We start from the raw sequence: 12631 nt of genomic DNA, 5'->3' as shown, positions 1-12631 counted from the left end.
AGGGTCCAGACCCGAAACGTCAGCTCTCCTGCTCCTCTGATGCTGCTTGGCCTGCTGCGTTCATCCAGCTCTACACCTTGTTATGTCAGACACTGATCAATAGCACTTTGTTAACTATTTATAACTTTGCTGGTTAGATTTTAATACCAACAGAAAATGCTGTAAATATCCAAATCAGTCAACCATGAGCTGGATAGAACTGTTCTTTAGAACAGATCACTGGAATTTTAGTAGAGCTGGAAAGTTGGGTAAGTAGAAATAAAAACAGATCCTCCAGTCACAACAAAAGTTAGTGAGTCTAGTGACCAGCTACCTCCTTAACAGAGAAGCATGAAATTATTAAATCTAAAAAAGATAAATTTCATTGAAGGAACGTAAAGACATTATAGAACAAAGGAATAGTTATCTTGTCCTCTGAGCCTAGAGAAGAGAGATCTGGTTCGCAAAGCTTAATGTCACACTTGGTAGCACAGTGCAGGAGGCCAAGAGTATGGAAGCCAGATTGCAGTTATATGGGACAGGGAAAAGATGAGGGTTTCAAAAGTTGCAAGCTACAGGGGACACTGACTCATATGCACAGACAGAAGAGAAATGGCATTATGGCCACAGAATGATATAGATGGCCGACAGTAGCCTATCAGATGCAGAAACTGCTGAGATGAAAGAGCAGAAAGCAAGTACAAGCCATGACCTTGACATCCTGTTTCGTTTCCATTCTCCCCTGATGACTCAAAGATGTCAGAGGGTGGTGGTGAAAGGTTGCTTTTCAGACTGGATGCCTGAAAAGCATTCAGATGTGCAATGCTTTCAATGATTTGGATCTCAACCCCTCATTTGCACAAAATTCTAACAGAGAGTTAATGAGACATACAGCACAGAAACAGACCCTTTGGTCCAACTCGTCCATGCCGACCAGATATCCCAAATTAATCTAGTTCCATTTGCAAGCATTTGGCCCATATCCTTTATCCTATCCATGCCTCTCTGCTTTTATAAATGCCTCAGGCTCCGACGCTCCAGGTAAAAGAACTCTAGCCTATTCAGCCTCTCTCCCTATAGCGCAGACCCTCCAACCCTAGCAACGTTCTTGTAAACCTTTTCTAAACCATTTCAAGTTTTGCAATAATTTTCCTATAGCAGGGAGACTAGAATTGAACACAGTATTACAAATGTGGCCTCACCAATGTCCTGTACAGCCGCAACATGACCCCCAACTCCCATACTCAATGCAAGCGTACCAAATGCCTTTTTTACTATCCTGTCTACCTGTGATTCCTCTTTCAAGGAACTATGGACCTGCACTCCAAGGTCTATGTTTCCCAACACTCCCCAATTCCTTACCATTAAGTGTACAAGTCCTGCCCTGATCTTGCCCACCAAAATGTAATACCTCACATTTATCTAAATTAAACTCCTCCTGTCACTCCTCGACCTATCGACCCATCTGATCAAGGTTTTGTTGTACTTGGGGGTGACCTTCTTCGCTGTCCACTACACTATTAATTTTGGTATCATTGGCAAATTTACTAACCATACCTCCTACTCAAATGATTTGGATGTGAATATAAATGACAAAAAACAGTGGATCCAGCACCAATCTCTGTGGCATATTTCTGGTCACAGGCCTCCAGTCTCCAGTCCTTATGTTCTGAGGAAGGGTTACCGGACCCGAAACGTTAACTCTGTTCTTTCCCTCACAGATGCTGCCAGACCTGCTGAGCTTTTCCAGCAACTTTGTTTTTGTTCCTGTCACCACCACTCTGATACCTTCGAGTAAACAGGGGAGAATAGAACTGAAAATGGATTTGTTGTTCCCTGAGCGAGACTTTTCTTGTTTCTAAACATTTCAATTGAGCCAGGAGTCTGCAGATCATTGATTCCCAATTGCACGAGAACTATGAATAAACCTCACACCCACAACACACCATCTACTCTCAAAATGAGATTAGCTCACCAGCATCGTAGCTATTTGCCTATTCTTCTGTTCTATTTTTAAAAAATTTTTCTGAAGGAGGGTCTAGGCCCGAAACGTCAGCTTTCCTGCTCCTATGCTGCTGCTCGGCCTGCTGTGTTCATCCAGCTCTACATCTTGTTATCTCAGATTCTCCAGTGTCTGCAGTTCCTACTACCCCTTCCTTACCTACCCCATTTTACTAAGATGTTAAATAATTTTTCGGTTCCCAGCACTGAAGAGGATTCAGTCTGTAATGTTGACATGTGACTTTTGTTTCTACAGGTATTGATTGACCCTACTGTTTATATTGCCAACACCTTCTGTTTTTGTTTCCGCTTTCCAACATTTGGTTTTCAACAAAAACTTTATACTCCTTAGATTTAGGCTAGATAGTTTATTCATCAAATGGGTAATCTGGCACCAGTAGAGATCCATTCAGCCCCTCAAGCCTGCCTTGTCTTTCAAACAATATCTGATTCCTTCAGGGATGAATAATAGAAGGGCTGCAACACAATTGGTTGATTCTGTTGCTAGGGCTAGACTGAAACGCAAGAAACCTCTGCTTCGCCCTGTGAAACCAATATAGCAAGACAAATAACTGCCTCTACTTTGTCAGAGAACATTTATAGCAGTAGATAAAAGGAACAAAAACAACCTGAGGCCACGATAAAATCTCTTGCAAAATAAGACATTTAATACTTTGTTTATGCGCTAAAATCCATACAGCAAAAAAAAAATCCATGGGCATTTCAAGGTAGCAATTCCTATTAATAAAACAGCCCAGCTTGTAACTATAACCAGGGCGGGGTTATGGAAAAGTATTCTGTAAATTGCAAGGCTGTTCTAAACACACACACACTCATTAGGTGGAATTAAGATCAAGTGATCATTCTCCCATTTGCTCCAGTAATAGAACATTACAATGGCTAGCATCCTGCTAAATCACCCAGAAAATTCTACATTAACAAACTGAAAACCAAGTAAAAACTGTAACTTTGCATTTGAGTTTCTATGGCTACTAGACAACACCATTTACACAATATCTTAAACTTGAAAGTATTGCCTGATCCTTCACAGAAGTCATTTGAAAACACATCAAAAAGTAGTAATTAGAAAGGGTGACTAATAGCTTGGTCGAAGAGATGCCTTTTAAAATAAAAAGAGGCAGACTGATAGAGGGGTTAGAAGCTCATGTGGTTTTCTGTAAGAAACCAAGCCTGTGAATATTCTGGTTCAGTCTCAGACTACTCCCAGAAAGAAGGATGGGTTTGGTGGCTAGGTCGGAGATTGTGTGATGGAGCCAAGTGATAGAACATAAAGAAATCAAAAGTAGAAATAGTCCATTCAGCGCCCCCAAGTCTGCCTTGTATTTCAATAAGATCATGGCTAATTTACACCAAGCCTCAACTTTCATGCCAGCTCCTCAGTAAATCTGGAAGTAATTGGGGAGTGCAGGAGAGCGAGAGTGAGCAGTTACAATATCTGAAAACATGAGCCAGAAAGGAACTGAATGGTCAGTAATTTGGGGTGGGGGGGGGGAATGGATCAAGGGAACAGGTAATAGGTCTCATGGACAACAGGCGCTTAGAATGGGCATGAGGGGATTTAAGAGAAAGACCACAGTGGAGCTCTTTCAACAGTTAGTCAAAATAAAAAGAAACTATACAGGAAGCCCATCAAACCTTCGGTTTATGTTTCAACAAAATTTACCGGTTTCTTTTATGATGATTCAAGTCAGGCTACAATGCAAGCCAAGGTGAAAACCTGAAAGTCAGATCTACAAAAACTAGCAGTAGTCAGATTAATTCACCACTGCAAATTCAGCATTAGAGCCCACTGGGGCTAGAACTGACAGAAATTTCAATATTCTCAAATTCAAAATAGTATCAACTGTTTCTAAGATTTCCTAAACGGCTTTTGTTTCTGTGCAATCCATATCATCAGAGCAAGCACAAGGGGAACATTACAAAGTGGCACATCATTATTACTGGAGGACTAACTGATGGGAAATGTTTGAAAAGGACAATATTCTGAACAGAAACAGAGGAAAAAAGTGGGAACAGAGGAAAAAAGTGGAATTACAGATATACAAGTTATTAAAGAAAACAGTGAAGGCTAATGTATTTGTCAGGATGTAGACAATACTGATAAGACCATGCCTTTCGTCCATTTCCTAATTAATTGTATTTATAACTGAGAAAGCTAGCTAGGTCATTTCAGATGGCATTAGCAGTTGGTCACAGGGCAAATTAACAGTATCAAGTTTAATTCCCTGAAGAAGTAGTTAACTGTTTACAACAATACAAGTTTTAAACAATGCAAGTCATAATGTGGACATTTTCTTCTCCCTAATATCTCCTATGTGAGCGTATAAGTTACCAGATTTAGTTACTCTAAGACAAGTGATTTCCCTCAGCTACCTTGCTTACACTTCCACCCATCCAGTTTCCTGAAAGGCAGCTTATTCCATTCCCTCAGTTTCTCCATCTTACTTCATCTGATCAGCTGATATCACCTTCCACATCAATGCAGCTGCTGAAAAACAATTTTATTTACAGTCTTTGACATAACAAGATACCCCAAGGCATTTTGTGGAAGTGTTAGAGAAACAATATCTGACACCAAGCCATATAAGGAAATATGATCAAAAGCTTGGTCAAAGGTAGGCTTTAACGAGCATTTTAAAACAAAAGTAAAAGTAAGGTAATAGTGAATTTTTGGTAGGTGGACATACGACTCTGACAATTTTAGAAAGATGTAGGGCTGGAGGAGACCACAGAGACAGGAGGGGAGTTAACATGGAGGGATTTCAAAATCTGGATGAGAATTTTAAAACTGGAGGCATTACTTAACCAAGAACTATCAATATAATTATAGAGGGAGGCGATGACTTGTGGTTTTATCACTAAAAACTATTAATCCAGAGACCCAGGTTCTAATCCTGCCAAGGCAAATAGAATTGATTTTTTTAAAATCCTGGAATTAATAGTCTAGTGATGACCATGTCAATTGTCAGAAGAAGCTTGGTCAAAGGTAGGTCCTGCCAGTCCTCCAGATGCTGCCTGGCTTGCTGTGTTCTTCCAGCCTCCTGTTTGTCTACCTTGGATTCCACCGTCTGCAGGGTCTTTTTTTGTCTCTGTCAGGAAAAGCCTACTGGTTCACTAATGTCCTTCAGGATAGGTAATCTGCTTTCCTTACCTGGTCTGGCTTATGTTACACCAGACCCATAGCAATGTAGTTGACTCTGAACGTTCCTCTGGGCAATTAGGGATGAGCAACAATTGCTAGCCTAGATAGTTTGTTTGCAAGGGTGAAATGGAACGAGGTTAGCATGACTGAAGGCAATGGTAATGTTTCAGCCTGTTGATCTATTCAGCTCCGGTTTCACCAAGTGCTGCAGACACAAACCTGGGAGGTCCTCACAGTGACCAGAGAAATTATAGGGAACGTAGGACATGGGTAGCAAAGTTTTGAACAACTTCACACTTAGAGGATAGAATGCAGGAGACAGTCCAGGCTGATAATTTCACAAAGAGGATGACCCCTACTATGATTGCCCCCATGCTACTCCCATTTCCTAAATTCTTTCCTCACTAAATTCCTCCAAGATTCATCAGGCTCCCTATGTCCTCACTTTCTCCATTCAACAGCTCATTCTCAGCTATTTCTGCCATATCTACCTGGGTGCCATCATTCAATGTCTTCAATTCCGCACTCCCCTCCCCAGCTTGTCCGATGGGACTGTGCCCTCTGGTTCACTCTTTGATCACATTCAGCACACAGTACCCATTTTCCACCATCCAAGCCACACACACACACACACACACAACAAAATCACTCTATATTTCTTCTAAGTTGGCATACTGATACTCACCACACTAAATGCTGCCTTCTCTACATTGAGAGAGACTACATCAATGTGGCCACCTAGCCAAACAGAATGGTGCCATGTTTTCAATCATTTGTCATTTTAATTCTCCAATCTGAACTTCAACCTCAGATTGGAGTTTGAGGAACAGCCCCTCCTGCTTTGATGAGGCACTTTGTAAACTGACTTTTGAACAGAGTTCAACAGTTTAAAAGTTCTAAAAACAACACCCTTTTTTTTAAGAAACCAGCTTCAGACACTGAATGTTAGTATTGGTTTTGTCACTTTTTTTTCCTCCCTCACCCCATTACAACTTCTTCTAGCCTTGCACCAACCATTCTTTGTCATTTAATCATTCCTACATCTCAAACTATTGCAGCCTCTCTTTCCTTCCCTCTCTGTTATAGCTAAAATAAAGCACTAGTTAATCTCTAACCTTTGCCAGTTTTGAAATAACCTGAAACAATTGACATAGTAAGAACTGCCGATGCTGGAGTCAGAGATAACACAGTGTGGAGCTGGAAGGAAAAAGTCCTGAAACAATTGGAGTTTTTTTTCCTCTCTACAGGTACAGCTTGGTCGGTTGCACACTTCAGAACTTATGACCGTAAAAGCAGAACCTAGCCAGTGATTTACAGCAGAATATCAAACTAACACAATTTAATGGGGTTAATACAAAAAGTTTAAAAATAAGTCTTTTGGGTCTGTGTCAGGAAGCAAAAAATATTTGAAATTTGAAATGTGAAATGGGAGACAAACCACAGCCTAAAATTCTGAAAGAGTCATGCAAGTCAGAGCTGAATATAATGATGGTAGCTCCGTGGGATAGAGCAAACAATAACAGCTTCCATTTTACAGCCACACAGTATTCCTTTAGCTCATGTCTCATAATGTTGCAACTTCAACAGATTCTGTCAAAACATTTGAGTCCTCCCTCACATTTCATTCCCCATTCCTGAGGTCATATCAATTAATATATCAAATTCAGCGTGAATCATGGGGAAGGGAAAGGATTAAAATGAGTCAACGCAGGAACTTAAAAACTTTAAGATAGACTATTAACCAGGAACGCAGCTCATGATTCACGGAAATGTAACTTCAGACCGAATGTTATAAGTGATAACTGCCACTAAACACACCCCGGAACTCCTTTAAAGACGGTAAATGGTGTGAAGGTACCTGTTGTCAGATCCAGTGGGCCAGGGCAGCTAACAAAGGGATGTCCAGGATTCTCTAAAAGTATCCCGCTCGTTGAAACTCTTTTTAACTATAGTTTGGCTCTGCTTTTGTTCCATAGAAAGTTCAGAAGTTAAACGCCGAATGATCATAATATAAACAAGGTTCTGAAACAAGAGAGAATAAAACACAGTCAGCTGCTGTTACTCAGTGCAAAATAGGACTCGCGGCTTAACCATCATAGAATACCTCACCTCAAAACCAAACAAGGTTAACTGATCACGTTATATGTTATTAATAAGCAAAATGCATGAAGCTATTTTAAAATTCACCTTATGCTTCGTATGTTTAGAATGTTTGAAAGAAAATACAATCCCATATATTTTGATTTCGATTTAACCAGCGACTTCTTTTTTTAAAAAAAAATGCAAAATATGACGCGTTATCAGCGAATTTTGCCAGAAAGTTTTTAAAGCAGATTCAAAATACAATCGATTTGCCGGTTACCGTGAAATGATATATATTACCTGATAACTAAATGAATCCTTTTCCTACGGGAGAATACAGTGATGTATGCGTTTGCTGCTACGGCGCTGTTATGTAGCCGTAATATGGCCCACAGTTCGATATCTGTTCCCAGCGCTTCCTCTTATATACACAGCGTCAGAGGCCACCTCACTGATGTGCAACAATAGGGGAGGGACTCGCTTTCCTGTATCTCTTTTGCATTAGCAACATCGTGTGCAACGGTCACCAACAAAGGACTTTGAAAAAAATTCCTCCCCTACCTCGGGGCCAATAGTTGTATGTTGAAGTTGTCCCCTTGTTGCTGTATGCAAATATCTCTTCATCCCGGTTATTACCAAATAAACGCAAGTCTATTGTGCTGAGCTGCAACATGTTTTACTGCAAGCGTCACTTCGGAATCAAGGGGCAAGATCAGTGTCCTCTCATGCAGCACCCTGTTGGGGGGACAGTTTGGATGGAGGGACTGCAGAGGTGGGGGAGTGGGTTGGAGGTATAAACGGGGAAGGACAGGGTCTGAGCAAGGAGGAGGGGGTGCACAGAGGGGAGAGGGTGAAGGGAAGTCAAGGTTTGAATTGGGGGGGGTGTAGATAGAAAGGTGTAGCATAGGAAGGCCAGGGTTTGACTTGGGCAGGGTAGGGGTTTTAAAGATAGGAGTAGGGTATGGTTTGGGAGCAAAGTGTAGAGCGGAACTGGTTACAGAAGAGGGGATACAGCTCTTCTTCTGCCCTCCCCCCAACATTGCTGGGGGATGTCGAGCAAGGCTGGGTGTTACAGGACAAGGTTGGAAAGAGAACAGAGTGGGAAGGTGGGGTCAAGATACATTGGATGAGCAGAGCAGAGCTTGAGGTTGGTTAATAGTGGAAGCCTTTGTAAGAGACCACAGAAGTTATCAGTTCATGAGTTGAGAAATGAACATTAGAGAGGACTGGTGGTATTAAATCACTGTCCTGTTAATCCAGAGTCCCAGATTAAAGTCTGGGGACCCAGGTTCAAATCATGCCATGGCAGATACTGGAATTTGAATTCAATTTTTAAAAATCTGGAATTAAGAATTCATTGACAATTATCAGGGAAAACCCCATCTGGTTCACTAGTGTCTCTTAGGGAAGGAAACTGCCATCTTTACCTGGTCTGGCCTACATATGACTCCAGACCCATAGCAATGTGGTTGACCTTTAACTACCTTCTGGGCAATTAGGGATGGGCAATAAATGCTGCCTAGCCAATGATACTCAGCTCCCATGAATTAACTAAAAAAAAGGCAACAGGTGGTGAACTGCAACAAGTGACCCAGAAAATATTAAACTGCTGGCCTTGCACTTGCTCAGAAAGGGAGAAATAAACTTGTATGGTGCCTTTCAGAGTGAAGGTGCTTTCATAGTTGACTAAATATGTTGACAATACTGTCACTGATGTCAGAGGAAACAAAGCATGTTCACATTGTAAGCTACTAGAAACAGCAATGAGAAAATGACCAGTTAATCTACTGGTTAATAATCACGGCAGGGACAAAAAGACAAAAAACGAATCTTGGACCTAACTAGAGTTTTCCAAAGTCTAATCCAAATAGTTACTTGGTTGTATAGAACTTGGGTATTGCTGTGAAAAGCACACATTTTGTTGAAGCTTTTCATCTGGCACTTGTCACTTCAATTTGCAAGAAATACTACTGTAAAGGGTAACCAACATTTAAGCTGTAGGAGAGGTACATTCTGATTGATAGAGATGTTGACAGGGACAATGCATCAGTTAATGATGACTGCCAGTTAACTGTCAAACATTTTTCAAATCTTAAAACTGGAAGGTTGACACTGATTGATTAAGGCATTGCCCTGAGAAATGAATAAAAAACTGCATTGGCAATGGGTCAGAATGAGCATGTTGTCTGAGGAAAGATTGCCCTTGAGAAATGAACCAGAGAATGGCTCTCTCTCATATTATGTTGAGTTGAAACAAGCAAAAAAGTGTGTGTACATTTTTTTTTCTCTCTGCAAAGAACAGGGCCCTGCCTATTAATATAGAATCATAGAATCCCTACAGTGTGGACGCAGGCCCTTCGGCCCAACAAGTCCACATCGACCCTCAGAGCATTCCACCCAGACACATCCCCCTATAAACCCACCTAATGTACACATCCATGAACACTACTGGGCAATTTAGCATGGCCAATCCACCCAGCCTGCAAATCTTTGGACCGTGGAAGGAAGCCGGAGCACCTGGAGGGAACCCATGCAGACATGGGGAGAATGTGTAAACTCCACACAGACAGTCGCCCGAGGGTGGAATCAAACCCAGGTCCCTGGTGCTGTCAGACAGCAATGTTAACCACTGTGCCACCGTGCCACCCATATATGTAGCTTGCAGTATGCTTGTGCTTGCAGAATTCCTGGTGTCCAACATTAGATGTGATTGCATGATTGGACCACATTTGCTAAGTAATCCTGTGCAACAAGTTAGGCTAACAACCAATCTAGGATAATCAGCCAGGCTTGCAGTGTGGCACACTTGCATGTGCCAGAAGTTACATATATTACCTGTCACCCTATATTGGCGACTGGCCCCAACTTTAAAGTTTGTCTTACAAACCCCAAACCGAAATTCCCTCATTCCAAACCCTGGAGATTTGTTCAGAAATTAGCATCTTTTAAAAGTTTCCAATATAATGTGAACTAACAGAATAATTAGCACACAATCAGTTTACCTGAGAATTTCATACAGACTTATTTAGTAACTCAACTACAACTTGCTCTCACAGGTAACTATGTACAGTCCTCCAACTTGCTTTTACTGAATTGCTCATGGCAGTTGATATTGGGATTTTGTACATGTCCTTTGCTCATTAGTATATCCAGCTCTTGAAGCAATAATACAAATACTCATTCTGAAAAATCCTCACCGTGCTCAGTGCAAAAGGCTGAAAATTTAGCAACTGTCATCAGCCAGAAAGGCTGATTGATGATACAATGCAGCATCTTCCTACATCAGATTCTCAGAGCTGTCAGTCTTCAGTTGTTTGATTCACTCCATGTGGCACCAAAAAAATGACTGAAGGTACGGAATACCACAAAGGTTATAGGCCCTGAGAATATTCCAGCAATAGCACGGACACTCACACACCATGACTGAATTAGAAACAACTTTACCGTGAGCTCCACATTGTAAGCCTGCTTCAACTTTTGTTCTAGTTGTGTCAGCAGCACAGACTAATTTGCAAATTCTGTCTTAACAGTGTTAGTTAAATCAACATGAACTGCTGAAATAGTCCTGAAAAATGAGAATATTTAAATGGAAAAATCCAAAGATAGAAATTTTAAGATTTTGACTACAGGGATTGTGATGATTTGCTTTGGCAGTTTGTTCCATTGTGGCATTGTCCTTGAGAAAAATATTTTTTTAATACATTAGGTGGAATTTTTCAACTTGAAGTTAAAGAATGGTGGCAGGTGTTAGATGGTGTCATGTCTACCATGGGCCATATTCTCACATGTTCACCCGCTTCTCATTATCTATGCAAGCAAGATATTGGGAATAATGCGGTGAGCAAGAAGTTTCTGTCACTGCTAAACCTTCTGAGTTTGAACGCTCTGGTGCCATATTTGATGGGCAGCTGGGTTCCAGATGCAGCAAACAAGACAGTATCCCTTGGCAAATGCTCCAAAGAAAGTCAAACTAACCTCAAGGTTTACAGATACTGTCCTGCAGGCACTGGACAATCACATCACTGAGAAGGTCAGTAAACCTTCTAGCTGACTGCATGAGATCAGCCACCAGACCTGTCCGGCCTGGGTAGAGACTACAGCACAGTCACTGTGTGGCTGCTATAAAGAGGGAAAGCAAGCAGTGCTGGGAAGTAGTCAATGACTTCCTGCACTCCACATGGGTATGGAACCAACCTCTCTCACACTCACAGGGTCACTAACTCTGACACAGCATGTGCATCTCACCAATGTTGATGGACTGCAATCCTCTGAATTGCAAGAATCATGTCCATTCAAGGGCTCTCACCCACCTCATCTTATACCACCACCTACCCTCTGCACTCCCTACTCACCAACTCACATGGTTGTACATGATCACAAACTGCTCCTGCATCCACTCTATCTCATTGCAGGAAAAATTTGTCTAAAACCAGGCTGCAGAGCCAAGACTAGAATGGGTGGAATGACAGCCATAGAGTCTTCACCTGCCTCTAACATGTCCAGAGAAGCAGCTGCCAGTTGCCTGCATGTCTCTGCGTGTGTTGGTATGACCCTGTCTCCTTGGGACAAGGAGACACCTGGAGTGAGGTGGAGGATCCTCATTTAGGAGGAGTACCCATGGCCAACATGGAATGCAAGTCTGAATGCAGACTCAGCAGCCACTGATTGTTCTTCTGGACCTGGATTTCCAAGGCCACTACCACCATTTCCATGGAAAGCACCATTCACTTGCATTTCAGTGCCACCATAAATAGTTAGAATGGTGCAGACCTCTCCATCTTACATTGCAGCCTACAGAGAGCCTTGGTACACCTATCTGTGCAGGTTAACCATGTCACTTCTGCCTGAGGATAGGGGCATATGTTCTGTAAAAGACTGAGCAGGTACCTAATCTCTGGCAGTCCGCCGAGTGTTAGAGAACTCAGGCCTTTCTAGCATCTGCTGGAATCTTTTTTTATCTACGTGACCTGGTTAAGTTCCAGATCCATAAAGAAATGGAGCATATTCAAACAGCAGAAGGATGTGATCTGTTGCAAGTGTCAAATATTGGTTACTTGCTCATAGTTCGATCCCCCACACTGACCCTGTGGGAGAGATGGTCGAAATGTGAAACACTTCCACATATTTCGCAAGCAAAAGATTTCTCAGATTCCTGCCCTTCCCAGAGGAATGCTGTCAGACTTAAGTCAGTGAGATAGCCAATGACTAACTCACATACTCCCTTTTACTCAACATTCAGGAAAGAGGTGAGCAAATTGCAGTATGAGCACTGTCAGATAGATCATTGGGGTATAGCAAGGGACCAGTGCAGTCTCATTGCAATGTGCAGCAATTAAAGGAATGGTGATGGACATTCCCTCAAAAGAACATTCTCAAGATGAGCTAACATGGTGTAGAGCTGGATGA

The 12631-nt window shown here is 41.8% G+C and overlaps 1 protein-coding gene across 1 annotated transcript in view; it reads right to left on the bottom strand.

The window, feature by feature from the left end:
• The window catches only part of LOC109910645 (mitochondrial uncoupling protein 2), a 30896-nt gene extending 23237 nt beyond the window's left edge, over window positions 1–7659 (bottom strand). Inside the window, exons 1-2 of the mRNA XM_020509862.2 lie at window positions 7526–7659; window positions 7002–7165 (exon numbers count right to left, since the gene is read on the bottom strand). The gene's annotated coding sequence lies outside the window, so the exon portion shown is untranslated. The remainder of the gene's footprint in view (window positions 1–7001; window positions 7166–7525) is intronic.
• Between the last annotated feature and the right edge of the window lie 4972 nt (window positions 7660–12631).

This window comes from Rhincodon typus, chromosome 6 (genome assembly GCF_021869965.1).
Source record: "Rhincodon typus isolate 14 chromosome 6, sRhiTyp1.1, whole genome shotgun sequence".
Classification (NCBI taxonomy): domain Eukaryota; kingdom Metazoa; phylum Chordata; class Chondrichthyes; order Orectolobiformes; family Rhincodontidae; genus Rhincodon; species Rhincodon typus.
The sequence above is the reverse complement of the archived record's forward strand: the minus strand, read 5'-3'. Positions and strand labels throughout refer to the sequence as shown.